Below are 18,774 nucleotides of genomic sequence, written 5' to 3' on the forward strand. Positions count from 1 at the left end.
CTTTGAGGTCATGGTGTGCTATATGGAATAAATGTGCAGTATTGCAGTTATTAATAATAAATAGTTTTGGCAGAATTTTGTGCAGCCTTTCCTCTTCCCCTCTTTTCTATTGATCTTCGTGACAATTCCTTAAGAAAATGTAAATGTTCTTCTCTTTTTGCAGCAAAATCTCCTTATGTTTATCAGCTGTAATTGCAGCTTGGTCACAGTAATTAAAATACACAACATCTACCGTGTGGAGACCTCATAGCAGCCTTCAAGTATTTGAAGGGGGCCTACAAGGATGCTGGAGAAGGACTCTTTGCTAGGAACTGTAGTGATAGGACAAGAGGTAATGGGTTAAAAATTAAACAGGGGAAGTTTAGATTGGGTATAAGGAAGAAATTCTTTACTGTAAGGGTGGTGAGGCACTGGAATGGGTTGCCCAGGGAAGTTGTGAATGCTCCAACCCTGGCAGCATTCAAGGCCAGGTTGGACAGAGCCTTGGGTGACATGGTTTAGTGTGAAATGTCCCTGACCATGGCAGGGGGGTTGGAACTTGATGATCTTGAGGTCCTTTCCAATCCTAACTATTCTGTGATTCTACTTGTTAATGTAGCCAAGAAAAGTAATTTTCGCTGTCATAATTTCACATTTGTTCAAATTGTAGCCACAAAGAATACACACCTGCTAATGTATCAGGTGCCAAAAACCCCTCTCTGTATGACTCAAGAGAAGCAAATGCCAGCTTCATCAGCAATGAATTTGGTGGATAAACCAAAAAGCTGTCATAGTAAAAGCCAACATTTCTTTTTCCTAATGTATAATAAATTTCAGTATGATAAATATCACATTTTCCTTAATATCAAAAAAGTATCCCTTCTGTCCTTTAGGGACACCAAGAGCAGGGCTCCCTGAGCCACTGGCACTGCTGGTTGCAGCGTCAATGTCAACATGTGTGCAAGGAAACCCATGGCTGTATCAGAGGCTCCATTAACAAACAGCCTCCCCCAAAACCCCATGTTTTCTTACCCTCACAACAACCACAGTTACCCAATGAACTGGCATTTCATGGAATGTAAGTCAAAATGAAGATGACAGAAGTGTCAGAATAAATTAACATGCCAATTAAACCAAACTTTTGTCTGAAGGAGGCAATGAGACCTAAACAATTCAGAGTTTAAGCATACTCCCTAATTTGTTCACGTTTATTTACTGCTAAAAATAAGGTCAACTTTAGTGCAAAGATTTAAGAAATGCAAAATAAAAGAATATTTATCATTTGGTTGGACTCAGGAAGCTTTATTTGTTGACACGAACCATAGCTCAGTTACTTTGCCACACACAACAATCACTTATCTCCTGGGTCACACTGCATTTTCCATCCTTTTAGGTAAAGTCTTGAGATTACTGATTGCATGAAGCAAAGCACCAGGGCATCACTGCTACCTCCAAGCCGCTGCACACCAGGCTGCTGGATGGGATGGTGATGAATGGATCTGTTCTCAGTGTGCTCCTAGGGGACAGGAGGAACCAAGGAAATTGGTGAATGTTAAGTATTTTTCTAAACGGCTGCCAAGTCACTTCCAGAGTGCAAGTGATGAAGTCAGTTCTCTCTATTTTATTTTGCATTCAACCTGAATGGTGGTGAACCCAATGCTGAAAATATGTGAAAGCCCAGCTAATCTGGGGGGTGCATGCAAGTCATTGTTTAAAATTCCATCAGAACAGAGCAAAAGCTTAGCAATTATCCTATAGCATACCTTGTCCTTCCATTAGCCTCTGACCTCAAAGTGTGCTTATTTCAAACAAAAAAAAAAAAAGCCATAATTTGAGGCTTAGAAATTAAACTTATTTGAAATCATGTATTTTGTGTTATCTGTTAATTTAGCTCTTACAAATCTGGATTATTCAGTCTTATGTAAAACACTAATTTTTTTCAAATACTCAAGGAAATTTAGGAGCAGGTATATAAAACCCCCCAAACAAACAAATCACATGCCTCTGCTCTTGGACAAGGAATGGGATACGCAGAGAAAAATTAACAGAAGCTACAAACTAGCGATCCAAGACCTGTGCAGTCCCATAGATTCATCTTACAGGACTAATTAGGTGATGTTAGCTGGCACTTCCAAAGGCAGTATGGCAGCTATATACATCCTGGTGAGATACGTAACACAGCAACAAGAGAAGCTGTCAAAATGCCAAATGAATTTGAGACTCTCTTGACTCAATACAATACCAAATTCTCTCTTCCTCTGTATATACCTCAGCTGTCAAGGTGAGCAGCTCCAGTGCTGGCACAATTGATGCATGGGGGGTGTTCCCAAACTGCAGCTCATGCACCAGCAGCTGAGGGGACCCTAGCGGGGCTGGAGCAATGGTGGGCAAGCCCCTAACACCTATAAAAGAAGCTCTTAGGAAGCACTAGTGACCAGGTTGGGCATATGGACAGTATGGATGGCAGCAGTGAGCACACCCATGCGAGATACACCCCTGTAGAGGAACATCTCACTAGTAACAGAGCTCTAGGAAGAGGTCAATAGGTTGAGGACTCCCAGGGAGCACGTGTGAGAGAGAGGCAGACTACAGGAATTGCAGCTTACCTTCCTGAGACAGAGCCAATACACAGACAAGGTGTGACATGGAGGATTCCCTATCTTCTCTCCATTTGGCTGAACACGGTGATTTAAGGGGTAGGGCAATGGTGACAAGTTCCTGCCCGGCGCAGCAGTCGCATCTCCTCTGTGATCACCTCATCTTCCCAGATGTCTTTGAACAACAGGTAGGAGGCTCTGCATGTGGAACCAAGCAATTACAGGAATGATAGCAATCATGAAACGAAGGAGGGTCTGATCCTTGGTGAAGTAAGGAGAGGGGGAGGATCATCAGAACCTCTACCTTGGACTCCCGGAGGGCAGACTGTGGCCTGTTTAGCAGCCTGGTTGAGAGAGTTCCTTGGGAGGCTGTCCTGAAGGTCAAAGGAGTCCAGGAAGGCTGGACATTCCTGAAGAAGGAAACTCTGAGGCACAGGAACTGAAATATGAGGAGGCAGGGAATAAGACTGGTCTGGATTAACAGAGAGCTTTGGCTGGAACTCAGGAAAAAAAAAAAGGAAAGTTTATGACACAAGTCTTATGAGGAACAGCTGAGGGAACTGGGGTTGCTGAGCCTGGAGAAAAGGAGGTTCAGGGGAGACCTTATTGCTCTCTACAACTACCTGAAAGGAGGTTGTAGTGAGGTGAGGGCCAGTCTGATTTCCCAAGTAATAAATGGTAGGACAAAAGGAAATGGCCTCAAATTTCACTGGGGGAGGTTTAGATTGGATATTAGGAAAAATGTCTTCACCAAAACAGCTGTCAAGCATTGGAACAGGCTGCCCATGGCAGTGGTGAAGTCACCATTCCTGCAGGGATTTAAAACGTGTGGATGTGGCACTTATGGACACAGTTTAGTGGTGGACTTGGCAGTGCTGTGTTCAAGGTTGGACCTGATGATCTTAAAGGTCTTTTCCAACTTAAATGATTCTATGATTCATATCACTAATGTCAGTTATGAAATGTTTACAGGGAAGGGTGAAAGACCACCAATTTGCTGAGGAAATCAGAGGTTATCACAGGCCATCTTTCTGACAAAAAGATTGATCCTTAACAAGAAAGAGAAGCTGCCTTTTGCTATGGCTTTGATCAGTGAGGACTCATGTATAATTTAACAGTGCTGTGGCTAATAGCAGCAAGAAATAATTTACTCCTCTTTTAATGGATAAGTACTCCTCTCTCTTTTCTCAGCATACTAGAAGAGCTTCTAGCAAGTGATCACTCCTGCTTGGAGCAGGCATCACCCATTCCCTAGCACCACTGATGTGGGGGGAGCTTGCTCAAACTCACGGGAGCAGTAGGACAACAAACGGCGCTCATTGCATGGGAATAACGAGTGCTGCTGGCAAATGCCTGTATTGCTCTCCCCATCCACATTCCCTAGGGTTTCTGGAAGAATTGCACCTCTACTAAAATAATCAGAAGAAATAGCACACTGAGCTCCTAATCCTTCCCACCACCCACTAAGCAAGTGCTGTACCTTCTTTCCCCTCCATGAGCACTGCAATAAGCAGTGTGGCTCTTGCAAAGATTTTCTTGATTTATTTTTGTCAACATGCAGATAACTTTCCTACTTTGGGGCAGAAACAACCTCTAGAATTGCACATGGGGCAGGGACGTACCTGGATGCACAAAGCCAGTGGCTATCCCAAACGCCACGCAACACTGCTGGCAGGGAGCTTCAGGAGCACAATATATTGTAACAGTTCTCACAGACTTTTGCCTTAAGGAGCTTATGAGAAAATGGCTGTTTCTTTACAGCACAAAACATGTCACCCAAGAAGATAAGTTCTGTTAGCCAATGAAATGTGCTTCTTTTCAATATTAAAAACAGATTTCCAGCAGGGTTTTTTTTCACTCTTTTCACAGCATCTCTTTTTGGTGGTGAGATGGCTTTCCTTCTTTCTTTGCTCCTAACGATGAAATAAAGTTTGCAGTTCCCCAGATATTAAAGTTAAGCAGATAAAGACACAGACCTAAGCTGGGGGATTGTGCAGTCTTGTGGTTATGATCATATAATAAGATGCAGAAATGCACAGCAACTTAAGAAAGCAGTGCTAACAAAAGGCCAAAGCTCTGTGAGTGCTCCCATTGCCCGTGGCTGAGGTTAGTACCACAAAAATGTACTACCACCTATAATTAATAGAAATCATACCATAGAATCATATCATAGAATGGTTTGGGTTGGAAGGGACCTTAAAGCTCATCCAGTTCCAACCCTCTGCCATGGACAGGGGCACATTCCACTAGACCAGCTTGCTAAAAGCCCCGTCCAACCTGGCCCTGAACACTTTCAGGTATGGGACAGTCACAGCTTCTCTGGGCAACCTGTGCCAGCGCCTCACCACATGCACAGCAAAAAACTTCCTAATAATCTATATAATGATGTGGGTATGCACCTGCTCTTTGTAAAATACTTGTTTGGAACATGATCAAAAGCAGCTCCAATTAAAGAAAAAAAGCCCAAAACAACTGTCTTTTATATTGGTGTTACTGGGATCTTGCGTTTGCGCAACACTGGGGATACAGTGCCCTGGAGGAGGACAAGAAGCTTGAGCATTTAATGCAAGGATGAGAATTTCTCCACAAGTGCGCCGGATACTCTTTTATACACTCCCCCTTTTGGCAGGGGTTACAAAGCAAGGCACCAGGAAGGTGAACGCCTGCCTCAACGCACAGCGCTCTCAAGCCAACGCAGCCCTGGCTCCACACCCAGCCCCAGCAGCACCCAGCCCTCCCCACTGAAGCCTGCTGCATGCCCTGCTCTTTCCACTAAGCCTGGCCTTCATGGCTTTTCCAGCACCAGTGCACACCCCAGGTCTGCTCAGTTGTTCCAGCTTGCTTGGCTGGGTGACCACACCCTGAGCTGCGCAGGTCTAACAGAAATACCAGCTCTTGTCAAAGAGCTTGTGAAAATCAGAGCCCCCAGCTGAGGAGGTGAATCCTCAAAGTGACTTGCGGAAATGTTGCTCCCCTTGAGTCTTGGCAATGGGCTTTCAGTGAAGTGAGCAGTCACTATCTCTCAGCACGGAAATGCTGCTCAAACTGGAACAGCGCTAGAGCTAAAATTCATTTAAATTCATTACTTATTATTATTATTATTTTAAAGGAAGTATCCGGAGTTAATACACTTACATGTTATTCCTTCTTCCCAGATATGAGGTGTTTCAGTATTAAAGTCTCCGGGTGGCTTTTGGGTCCGTATGACTGAAAAGAGAGACATCCTCTATCCAGAGATCAGGGCATTCTGGCAGAGCTACACCAAGGCCAGTGTCTCTTTTGCTTTAGAAGCAGACTGTATGCAGCAAACACCTACTTAAAGACCAATATTATTATGCCATGCTATGCCAAGTATTTCCACTGAGGATATAGAAGTTTTGTTTTCAATTCCACTTGTAATGAAATAGTCAAGACTGCTACCAAGTACAAAACCTAGTTGAAGTATATTCTAAGGCTTATCAACAAAGTCACATTATCTCAAGTTAACATCCCATTAAAAACACATAATTCACTTAACCCTTCCACTCTTAGATGCTGTAGGAAAGGCACAGTCTCTTTCTTGCTATTTGAGAATAAATTCAAGTCCTAGAACTCACTATGCAACCTATTTTTCAATAAATAGGGTTTTCATGCTACACTAACACACAGCAGGGTCAGGAAAAATAACCCTCATTTATTTCACCATGGGGAAAAAGCCACAGACTGAAACTCACCCTAGCTCTATCATCATTATATGCGTTTTAGCAAATGTATTTGAAATGCTATGCAAGTTCTTTATTCAGGAAACAACATCACAGTCTCTCTTACTGATGGCTATGCAGCATCTCACCACAGGCACCAAGCTCCCAATACGTGTTCTCAGACTCCATGAGGCTGTCTTCTTAATTACTTCACTAATATCCTGATTCAGATTGAAACTCTTGTAAAGTATCTATTGCTTATCTAAAAGGAAAAGTTATGCACTTCTATTCACATCTTAGACATAAAACGTAGGTGCACATGCATGAAGAAGAGCAAGACCCCCGTCAGCTTGTGGACTAGCAAACGATTACAAAAACTAACTCAGAGAATGTGATGTTCTAAATCTAATGGAATTAGTCAATACAATCAGCACAAATGGCTACAAAACCATTTTATTTGTGGATGCTTCTTTTCAGTTTACTGGCTGATAAGACGGGATGTGTAAATGCTGCTTTCTTCTGTCCTTTTCATTAAATCACAGACTGGTTTGGGTTTGAAGGGACATTAAAGCTCACCCAGTTCCAACCCCTGACATGGGCAGGGACACCTTCCACTGCAGCAGGTTGCTCCAAGCCCCATCCAACCTGGCCTGGAACACTTCCAGGGGTGGGGCAGCCACAGCTTCTCTGGGCAACCTGTGGCAGGGCCTCACCACCCTCACAGCAAAGAATTTCTTCCTAACATCTGATCTAAATCTACCCTCTCTAGTTTAAATCCATTCCCCCTTGTTCTATCCCTACCTGCCCTTGTAAAAAGTCTCTCTCAAGCTTTCTTTGTTGGCCACTTTAGGCACTGAAAGTTGCTTTAATGTCTTCCTGGAGCATTTTCTTCTCCAGGCTGAATAAGCCAAACTTTCTCAGCCTGTCTCCATAGCAGAGGTGTTCCAGCCCTCTGAGCATCTTTGCAGCATCCTCTGGATTTGCTCCCATGGGTCCACATCCCTCTTATACTGGGGGTCCCAGCTGGAAGCACTACTGATAGGGGCTCTTACAAGAGTGGAGTAGAGGGGGAGAATCTGTAAAATTTCTCATATGAAGAAAGTAAATCCCATGCTGACTCTGGCATGCTCAACTAGCCACACCGCTGCAATATTTGGTAAGGCATCACTTTATGCACCAGTGTCATTCAGCTGTGAGAGTGAGTATCATCAGGAGAGACCCCAGGCAGGCCTTAGCAGGATAACCAACAGCCTCAGGCATTCTCCCTAACAGTGAAACAGAAACAATTCCATTTTTTTTTAAACAAATAAATGAAACCCAGCTCTCCATATTTCACAACATACATATACACCGAAAACAAATAACTTGCAGCAGTCTTGTGCATCTTTTCCTGGATTTTTCCTTTCATACCAAGAAGATTCAGAAAGCTCTAATTGAAACAAAATCTGAAAATAATGTCAGAACAACTGGCAAAGTATTTACTATTCATTAGAAATAATTAACTCAGTTTGAGCTGTTACAAGGGTCCCACAGTTATTTGCCTCACCCACAGCAGATGCTATCACAAGGAAAAGCTGATCATATGGACAAGCAGCACATAATTTTCTTCTCATCTGATCCTCAAACTTAGCAATTTTCTCTTTTATAACATTTTATGGAGAGGAAAGAAGATGATGAGTAGGGGAAAGAATCAGTAACAGAGAAGATAATAGTAAAAAGAGTCAGGAAAGAGGTGATATATAATTTACTATGAACAGCAGCGACGGCACAAAGACTTCAGGAATTATACAGACAAAGCACGAACAAAATCTACATTCTCAATATAGAAATTTTCTTGCATTTTGTGTCCTTTCTTTCCACTTATTTTGGAATATATATTTTAAGGATTCATTTTAGTAAAAGAAAAATATCTTCCTTTGTAGAAGTACATGTTCCTCTGACTAAAGTGATACTGTCTGGACATTTGATGCAACAGTTCAACAGGTTTTGGCAATGCAGAAAAGCATAACATGGTAGAGAAATGAGACAGAAATAAGAAGTGTTTAACAGAAGTTAGCTTGTCTTAATTCAAAGTTTTATACAATGTGCTATATTTGATATGTATATGAAATGATAACAACAAAAGAAAATAACAAAAACAGACAAAATAAAAATATTGTTGTTTCCTTTGACATCACCTATAAAGTCTGACATATTATGTGAATTGAAACTGGTATGGCACTATTTGGTAGCCACAGGGTATCAGGAATAGGACTGAGAAAATTTTCACTCAATGCTGTAATTCTCAACAGCTTCAGCCTGTTAGGATGAGCCACAGATTTATCCAGAGACTCTTTCCACCACTAAGGTTTTCACAGCCGTGTGGGGATTTGGGAGAGATTTTTTGTAAAATAAGAATAATTAAAAAAAAAAATTGTAAGAAAATAACTGCAGTGAAAGATATTTCATCTTTCTAAACACAATGAGGAACCTAAAAACTATAGAAACATAAACTTTGCCTTATTCCCTAAATTCTCCTTCCTTAATTTTGTTATGAGTGTATGGGTGAAACTAATTTTTCTTACCCAATGTAACTCCATTTACTGCTTTTTTTACAGCTGAAAACTGCCTCAAAACTGGATCACACCCTCTCTCTATCTTTAGTCAGCCACATCCACCTCTCATCTTCTTTCTTGTGGTTACTGCAAACAAGATTATTTCCAACATTATTTCCAACAGTGAAAAGAATATACTTTCAGAAATAACTTCACTGCATATTTGTCAGGTGAATATCCCACACGAACAGCTTGTGTGGCACAACCACAAACCACTAAGCAGGCAGGTGCAAAGCCCTCCTGCTCCTTCTGCCTTTCCACTGATGCTCAGGGTGGGTTTGTCTCTGCAGGAGAAAACACATTCACCTCCTCCGACTGCCTCCAGACAAGTGTTCACACAACAGCAAGGGCAAGGTTGTAAGCTTTGTTGTAAAATGACTGTATGTGAAACAAGGAATGACAGCGTGTGATGGGATGCTGGTAAAATCTCATTACCTGTGAGACCTGAGAAAAATCTCCTTCAACCTGTCAAGCTCTAATAAAATGTTTTTTGTTGACAGCCTTCTACTGTCACTCCTGTGGCACCAAGACTTTTGTTATCCGATCCCAATATTCACAGCGGGAACAAGGATAGGAATTCCCATCAACTTCATGGCTCCTAACCAAGGTTTTTTCCTTGTTGATGTCTGCCCTGACAAAAAAACTACTTGGGGTTGTAGAGTTTGGGATCTTCCCAAAAAACATCTTCCAGTCTGAAAGCTGTAAGGCCTGGATTGCCACCAGAGCCCCCTTTTTTGAAATCACATTAAAAAAGAGCTTACATTTTCAGAAAGGTTTCCAGAACATGCATCTAAATTAGCTTCTTTGGATGGCATTCTAGCAGATCTTTCCACTCGAACCATACAAAGAGCTTACAGAGCTGAGCCTCCTGGTTTTCGTACATTAAGACCAGCAGCGTAACTAGACCTGGAGCTCTTTAAATTATCCAAGATGCAGGGAATGAGATATGAAGTAAAGCAACCTCCAAAACTTGCACACAATAGCTTGCTAAGAAGTGAAAATAAATACAAATATTCCAATCACCATTGCTGCACTCATTTCCAGTCTCCAAAGACACCTAGCGCGACATTCCTTTCCCTCTGAATAGCTGATCAGCAGATTAAAATACTTTCATTAGACTCCTTTTGTTTGAACGGGAACAATTGTGGTGATCTCTCAAAGCCTGCAGCTGAAGAACAATATCAAAGAAATGCCACGCAGAAAATCTCTCTGTCAATAGGATCATTTCCAACTTATCTGAATATTTCTTCAATTTCCCTGTTAATACAACATAAATAAAGAACATTTGGTTGCTAAATTCATGTATACTGACTGGGAAAGAAGAGGTAAGAGGAGGTGGGGGGAGAGGAGTGTCTGTGTTGCCTGGAGCAACAGGATATTCTTCAAGGATTTCTGAGATCACAGTTTCGATGATTTCCCACCCTGACTTCCCAAAGGGACAAGGGAATTTCTGCAGTATGATCATCACTGAAAGCCAAGATGTCTATAGTTTTTGTAATTGAAACACCACAGCAAAACAGTTACTTCACTACTCAGTAAAGAGTCTTACTTTGAGAAAGAAGGTGAAGCCAATCCAGGACATGCTTTGACCAATCATGAAAACAAACCTTAACAAACCAAAGAAGAAACTGCATGCAGATCCCATTGACAGCATTTATGCAGGTCTGATTTCCACAGTGCAAGCCCCATGCAGATGGGCATGAGGATGTGTCGTGGTTTAAGCTCAGTCAGCCATGCAGCCACTCTCTCACTCCCTCCCTTCCTCCCCCCACTCCCGGAGGGATGGGGAGGAGAATCGAAAGAATGTAACTCCCACAGGTTGAGAAAAGAACAGTCCAGTAACTAAGGTATAACACAAACCACTACTGCTGCCACCAATAATAATAATGATAAGGGAAATAACAAAGGAAGAGAATACAACTGCTCACCACCCGCCAACAGATATCCAGCCCGACCTGAGCAGCAATCTCCCCCTTCCAGGTAACTGCCTCCAGTTCTACATCATGGGCATGATGTGCTGTGGTATGGAATACCTCTTTGGTCAGTTTGGGTCAGGTGCCCTGTCTCTGCTTCCTCCCGGCTTCCCCTCCTCCCTGGCAGAGCATGAGGCTCAGAAAGTCCTTGGTCAGACTAAGCATTACCGAGCAGCAACTAAAAACATCGGTGTTATCAGTGCTGTTCCCAGGCTGAAAGTCAAAAACACAGCGCTGCACCAGCTACTAAGACAGAGAAAAAATGACTGCTACTGCTGAACCCAGGACAGGGTGTGCGGGGCTTGCTTTGAAAACCTGAAAGGTACACTCCCTTTTTTGCCCTGGGAGCTGTGGAGATGGAGGACCACAGGGAATGGAGAACAATGTGCCATGGGTTAAGCACAAGTGTCAACGCGGGAGTCACGGACAACGCAGAGACGATCAATGTGATCAAGCAATTGCCAAAGTTCATTGCATTTACACTGGCTTATATACCAGTCTCGTTCTTCAAGCCTCGTTCTTCAAGCTTGCATCATATCCTTAGATACAGCAATTCCGTTGGCTAACATTCAAAGATTAACTTACGTCATAAGCTTAGAAACAATAATTCCATTGGCTAACGTTCTAATGTTCAAAAGTTAACAATGTCGACTTGTTAAACATTGCTTGCCGACCACAACTTTTCAACATCTTAATTCTGCAGTTTAGCATCCTGTTTCTAACTATAAAATTATAGAGCATCAGCAATCTTACTTCCCTAATACGCCTCCCCAGATGCTCTGGTTATGTTAGGGCCCAAGCTCTCTTTATTTCAATCAAAGGAGCACGAGTTCTGTCCAAGGCCTTTTGCCTCTGCTCACAGCTATGATAAACCTGCCCACACACAAGTGTCAGCACCTGTGCTGCCCCAAGACCCCAAAATCCTGACAGCCTTAGGGAAGCCGTGTCCCCCAAAGGCAAACCTGCTGCCAGGCTTTCAGACCCAGTGAAACCAAGCCCAAGGTTCACTATGCAAAAGTGCAGGTACAAGCTGTTGGTGCAGCAGGAACAGTACTTACACCCTAAAAGAGATGTGATCTCCTGTGTCCTGGCAATTAACCTCTGGATGTAAAAGTAATCTGGGAAAAGGCTCTCCACAAAAGCATCCAGACCCATTGCAGTAGCTGATCCCACTAAATTAATCTGAAATATATCTGCTGTTTTCCTTTTTCTTTCTAGATACTTACACCAGAGTTGCAGGAAGATGTACTTTCAAAATTCAGATTCATGCTGCTTAAAGTTTTTGTTTCAAGTGTTAGCCATACAACTTCAAGCCTCATTAAGTTACCATATACAGTTTTTCAGTGAACTCAGCTGGTAAATACTGGGATGTTTCTGTGTTCCCAAGAAAAAAAAAAAAAAAAAAAGATTTTCTACATGACTACAAGTTGCAGACGTAAAAAGTCCCAACAAAACATAAACCCAAACATTTCCCAGAGAGAGACAGCATGATCTTTTTTAGCATACGAAAAATCATTACAATCAAAACCTATTGTAAAATGCACTTTGGGATTTGTTTCACCAGCTTTATTACCTAGACATCCGGGATATTTTTATTTTTCCCCAAGTAGAAGCAAGTATCTAAATGAGAGGAAAATTGATGATATACAGCCAGCAAGTGGTTATGAAAAATAAGAGGCCAAAATTTATCTCTATTGTTACTATACAGTGAAGCTCATGTGCCATAAACTGATACTGTAATGGAATAAATCAGAATGGTACCAATGATCATAATCCTCATTCTTTATGGTACAGACTAGAAATCAGGATTCAGGATCCCATTTTTCTTGGCATTATGAGAAGCAGAGCAGGGAAGACAGCTGGTGAGCTAATAACCTGTGTGACAGACAGAATGCTACGAGAAGGAAAAACAGAGAGGCAAAGGTTGGGATATGGGGACAGCAAAATAACAGGGAGCAGAAGTTAGAGCTTGTCGTTTACCTAACCAGTGCCAGAGGGGCGAGCTGCAGCCATCAGAGCACAGCAAGATTTCAAAAGGGATTTAAAGGTTAACATAGCAGCTTACATAAATGATTGGGACTATTTTCCCTGTGCACAGGGTGGTGTAACACATGAAGAGAGATGAGAGACACAGGCACAGAGGTGACAGGAAGCACTGGCAGAGTAAGACAAGGTATGGAGAGAAGATTTTTCAAGCACTTCTGGGGAGAAAGGGGTAAGATGCGATCGACAGGGATGTCTGCTTCCAGCAACATATTTACTGCACTTGGAAGGAAATACATATGGTCTGGATGAGGGTCAAAACAGCCTGGAAATATTCCTCTCGAGTGGAGCTCAGGGACATTTAAACTGTGTGGGAGAGGTGAGGATCAAGGTGAAATGCCAGAAAGAGCATCTGGTGCATAGTTGCATGGAGTTACCTGGGGCAGTACAGCTGGATGGAAGTCAAAGAACAGATTAATGCTCCTAAGGACTGAACAGGCTAAAGCAAGCCAGACTCTGGACTGACATGCAAAGGAGCAAGATTTATGTTGGCATTTCTAGGAAGAAAAAGGCTACAAGATAAATCCAGACCTCACTGCAGGCTAGAGAATCCACTCTAGGAAAAAATGAGAACCTACACAGGAAAAAATGCTTCTCATTGCCTTATTAATGCAACTGCTTTAATCAACAGTTGTTCAAAGGCCAGGAATCCATTCTTTCAAATGTTGCTCATATGTCATTATTCATTCATACACCCAAACTGAGATAGAAACGAAGAAAAATTTCAGGATAAGCAGTCTCACTGAAAGGCAACATACAATAATTCTTAAATATGGGTAATCTTTTGATGAATTAAGGGGGTTTATATATATTTTTTTCTTTTTAATATGTAGACATGCCACTTGAAAGAGACATAGCTATCAGTGGTAAATAAGTAGTATAAACTGCTTTACCTGCCAAACACCTGGGGTCAATCCTCACTCTCACAACCATCATCCAGCAGTACGAGTCAGCTTCACATCTTCATCGTCACCAGTTCTACTTTACAAAGGCATTCGCTTGAGATACAGCTTACAATCAGAGGATGTAGAGATGTGTTCTTCACTGAGACTCCTGTGCTTACAACACATTTGACCCCAATGAACAGTTACTATGAAAGACAAACCTAGTAAGAGAGGACATTTCTCTACTTTCATAAATAATAATACAGTAGAAACTGATTCATAAGCTGAGGATTGCGCGTGCTTTGGCTGCAGCATGTGTCTCACTGTCCTAACAAGGTCAAGGCTGCGTCGAGGGCATCCCGGCCTGGTAGTGCCAGGCAGGTCTGGCTGCCAAGCCCACATGGGCAGCAGGACATGGCCTGGCAGCCCCCAGCCATGGGGTCAGCCAGCCTGAGAGACTGAGCTGTGTGTGCAGCCAGCCAAGGACGAGGCCTCGCTTGCATCAACAGGATGGTTTTCAGCATGGAACCTGCCAGCAGCTCCAACCCAGGCAAGCTGTGCTGGAGTACTGAAATCACAGACTTCAGCCCTGGTTATAATTGAGCCTGGCTCAGCCTCAGCTGAAGAACTATTTAATTTTTAACTGTTTCACATTATGTATTTTATATATTTAAATTCATGGAGATCATGGAGATGTTTACTTATATACTTATATTTCATGGACTATAAAACAATAATAACAAACTCCAAATTAGTCATTTCCTTTCAGATAATAAAGTCACAATGAGAAAAATTTGTAGCTTCCAATTGTTCCAACCAGTGTTTGAAACGACATGAAAATCTCTTCAGCAGTCATTACCGCCTAATTGTTTTGGAAAGCTGCAAGAGAATCACAGCAGCTTTTTTTGTTGTTTGCTTTGCTAAAAAAAAGTTAATTTTATTCAAAATTATTAACTATTTCAGTCTCTTTATTCTTCAAAACAAAACAGAAGCACAGTGGGAAATTCTGATGAATATTCTATCAAAACACTTTTCTACGAAATAAATCATACAGCTCATTTCTCTTGAACCTTACAGAGAGCAACTCCATCTGCCAAAATATGTCTTAAGTCCATTGCCAATGAATGTTTTGTGGTAAACTGAATATTCATATGCAGTTTTGTAATCCCAGTTTAGTGCTGGGAGTTGCTAAACTCATGGATTATGCATTTAATTCCTTAAACCGAAAAGAAAAAATGCTTGTAACATGATTAGCTTATTTGGTATTTTTAAAGATCATTGCGTTTTATCTAATAATTAATAAAAAGAACATATCTAATTAACATTATTTGAGGGATTCTCCTGTATTCTTGTCTAGGGTTGATGTCATGTGGTCCCTGGGATGCCAAGGGAAAGGGAAGGATTTCTCTGACAGGTGCAACAGAAAACCAGATGTGAAGTTCTCAAGATAGAAGACAAAGAAACCTGATGTTCAGGCACTAGTTTGAGACTACAAACATTTTGTTTCTAACTTCATTACAAATTCCCTGTAGCAACTGGAAATATGAGTAAGGCAGGTAGCATCTGTGCTTTCCCTGCCTTTTCTGGGTTTCAGGCTCTTCCAAGCAGGAGGAGGTTGTTCCTATCCTCTCTCAGCACAAATGCAGTATGGTTGCAAATTCTGCTGGTCCTGCAGGCACTAACACAATGAAAACAGAAACAATACTTGGTTCTACAGATATGATCCTTCAAGTCTTCTCTTAACACTAAGTTTAATAAATAGAGTCTGTTTTCTACACTGCCCCTGGACAACTTCCTAGCATCAAGCCCTGCACTTCTTCCAAAGATACTTCTGGATCTAATCCGAGATCAGAGCTGAGTTTTTCAGGATTAAATTATTCATTCTTATGTCTCATTTTAGACTTAGCTGATTCTTGGGAATCTTTAATATCTTAGCTTTAATTAGTTTATCATATTGTCATGTCTCTTATAGAAGCTGATTGAAGTTTCTGAACAACTTTGTAATTAGGGTACATATATTGGGAACAGGATAACTTTTCACACCTCTGCCTGCTGTTGATTTCATCAATGATTTCATTTTATCACTTCTACACCCAGCCTGAGGGAGAATAGCATCTGGCTGCCTGCTTGTTCTAGATTTGAAATTATACTAAGAATTTGTGTGCTGGATAAACTCTAGGCCCATTCTTTAAGTACCATAATCCTGATTACAAGACAACAATCCAGAGCTCCTCATGCAATGCACACATGTGCCCTCTGGCAGCTAAAGCAGGATTTTTAATGTAGCTCAGTCAAAATCATTTGTTCATACAAATAGCTTAGTATTTTTGGCATTCCCAAAACCTGGCAGAAAGGCATGACCAATGCCTACCTGCTTCTGTTACTTCTGTGGTACCATTGTAGGTATTATAGACCTATAAGCAACAGTCAATTTGTTGGTCCAAATGGGTGATTAAACTAAACCCTTTTTTTGAGGTTACAACTCCAAGAAATCAGTCAAACCTGTTCATACTCCTCCCAAAGAACCCAGTTAGCAAATAAAATGCCAAAATAATGTCACTAGCCCCAGGTATTGAATACAGAATGTCTCTATGGTATAGAGATCTCATTATTTTCAGTAACAAAGAAGAAATTATATCTGCTTGGGGTTTTTTTTTGGTGCATCATTGCCATTAGGTGCTTTAAACATCGTGCACTACCATAGAAACCGCAAAGAGGCAATGCCCCTGTGCTGCTGCTTCTTCCATGTGGAAAAATACTCCCTTATTGAAAAAATATTCAGGAAAAAAAAAAAAAAAAAGAAAAAACAGTTTGACATTTAGCCAACATCCTGGTTTCTACAGAAGTGTTCCAGCAGCAGCCAGCACCAAAGTCAGTATGATTCATTGGATCAATAATTCTGAGGTCTGTACCTAAAAGGCTGAAAAATGTGATATAACCTGGCAGAAGAGTAATGATTGTAATGTTCAGCAAAATAGTTAATGAGGCTTGGAAAAAGCAGACTTTGGGGGGAAAGAAATACATACAGGTTTAACCTTGTGCACTAGCTTGGGTAGAACATTTTGTCTTTTAGGTTAACTCTAAAGTCCCCACAGGCATCTTCATTTTCTTGACATTTTCATTCTTTTACTGATAGGCCTTTTCCCCATTTGCATGCACTGCTTATGGGAAGAGGACATGGCCTCTTCTGGCTTACAATATCCGTAATTGTTACTTGTTGAATAGTTGATTTTAGTAGCACAGTTACATAATGGCACAGAAAGTGAGTTTCTTTACCTTCTCCTCTCACTGCATGTTTTGCTTTTAATTCCTTCATTTTTCCTCTATCAGCTACCATCTGACTCCAAGCAATAAAATCATTTCCCAGTTCCCTACTTTCTCAACTTTCACTTCCCTTAGGTGATGTAATACCATCCTATACACAAGTATTTTTGCTCAAAGCAAGTCAAATAGCTGTACTGACACAGCTGAGGCTAGTGATGCTATTTCAGCATTTCATTATTTAAATATATATATATATATATAGACAACTATAATTTCCTATCATTCTGACACTCCTTGGGAAGGACCACCTGGTCCATAAAAGCATTTCCCACAAGCTGGCCTCTTTTTGAGACATGTGCAGTGTCATCTGCCTCTGTGCCTTACCTGGGATAGGGATAAGATACCTGTCATTGGACGAATAGTATCAGGAGATCAACCTGGAAATCTTAGATAAATGATTTAAAACTGTTTATCCAGACAGTCAAAACCCCACCTTCCTCTCCAGCAAAGCACCCATCCTGCATTATCACCAATAAATTTTTCTTTAAAAATACAATTTACCATTAATTCTTTCATCTTCCAGAAGCTGAACAAAGGAAATGCACTTTGTAAGTGTAGTGAAATATTCTACAGTTTGCCCTGTATTTGTCAGCCTGCATTAGCAAGAGATCTATTAGTAATCTCAGTGCCACCAGTGATACTGCACTCTCCTTCCATCTATAAAGCATTGTGTCCATGGTGAAGACAATTAGATGTTTCTGATCTCTCTTCTATAATTCACTTTCCTATCTAATCAACAATTATCCATAATGAACTTCCCATTGCTAGTTCAAACTCAGCAGTTTCTCTTGCCTAGTGCGAGACATAAAGAAAAAAACAGTGGCAAATGGCATAAAATGTTTTATGAAGTGATTTCTGAATAATCACACTTCAATTTTAGAGCTGTTTAACAGCCATAGCAAATGGCAGACAAAACAACTGAAGTGAGGAGTATGACCTATGAAACTGATGCAAATTCATTAAGAAAAACCCTTTATTAGAGAAGGGTCTCCTTGTCTCAGGTCTATAAATCATGCAGTAAAAATGCAGCTTAATCGTAGAAGCAAAAATTTCATAATTTTGTATCTTTGTAGTAATCTGGGTGATAATAATGGTGTAAATAAACATTTTTGTCATGGTGGATGTTGCATGAAAAGTTGGGAAAGGTTATAAATTTACTCTGTTATTTACAATATCTCAGGCAGAGAAATAACTCAGAGATTAGTTTGCACGATCACCTGAATTGATCAATAGTCCAAACTCTAAGGTCAAGCTAATCCACCTACTCCCTGTTGACAGAAACCCCACTGCCTTCAGATGCTCCAGCAACCTTTGGCAAAGCTCCTGGGGAGCCTGTGCTGAGCCAGGCAGGTGGATAGTTGGACAGAAGCAAACACTTCCGAGCTCTGTTCAGTTTTCATGCAAACACACCCAACCTCACCTCCAAAACTTCATGGACTTCAGTTTTGGTGAAAGCCTGGAGCAACTGTGTCACTGGCTCATTCCTCTTGCCAAGTAGGCAGGCTGGAAGCTGCACACTGACACTCAGAGCTCCCCAAGGGAGAGAGACACAGCCTAAGCTCACCAGGTAACCTGCATCCAACCCGTTATAAAATACTGAGAGCCATCTAAAGTTTCCAAAAGCTTTGCTGTTGTATCTTAAGGAGAAGACATATTTGTCTTAAAGGTAAATAAATAAAATAACCACAACTCAGTCACTG

At 41.3% G+C, this 18,774-nt stretch overlaps 1 long non-coding RNA gene across 2 annotated transcripts in view; it reads right to left on the reverse strand.

Annotated features, from left to right (window-relative positions):
• Nucleotides 1-1,270: 1,270 nt before the first annotated feature.
• LOC136018474 (uncharacterized) overlaps nucleotides 1,271-18,774 on the reverse strand; it is an 89,102-nt gene continuing 71,598 nt past the window's right edge. The window contains exons 2-5 of one of the 2 annotated variants that reach the window (XR_010614430.1): nucleotides 5,712-5,783; nucleotides 2,881-3,015; nucleotides 2,586-2,774; nucleotides 1,271-1,495 (exon numbers count right to left, since the gene is read on the reverse strand). This is a non-coding gene — a long non-coding RNA (uncharacterized LOC136018474). The remainder of the gene's footprint in view (nucleotides 1,496-2,585; nucleotides 2,775-2,880; nucleotides 3,016-5,711; nucleotides 5,784-18,774) is intronic. The other variant, XR_010614429.1, reaches the window with a different exon arrangement.

Source organism: Lathamus discolor, chromosome 7 (assembly GCF_037157495.1).
Source record: "Lathamus discolor isolate bLatDis1 chromosome 7, bLatDis1.hap1, whole genome shotgun sequence".
Lineage (NCBI taxonomy): Eukaryota > Metazoa > Chordata > Aves > Psittaciformes > Psittacidae > Lathamus > Lathamus discolor.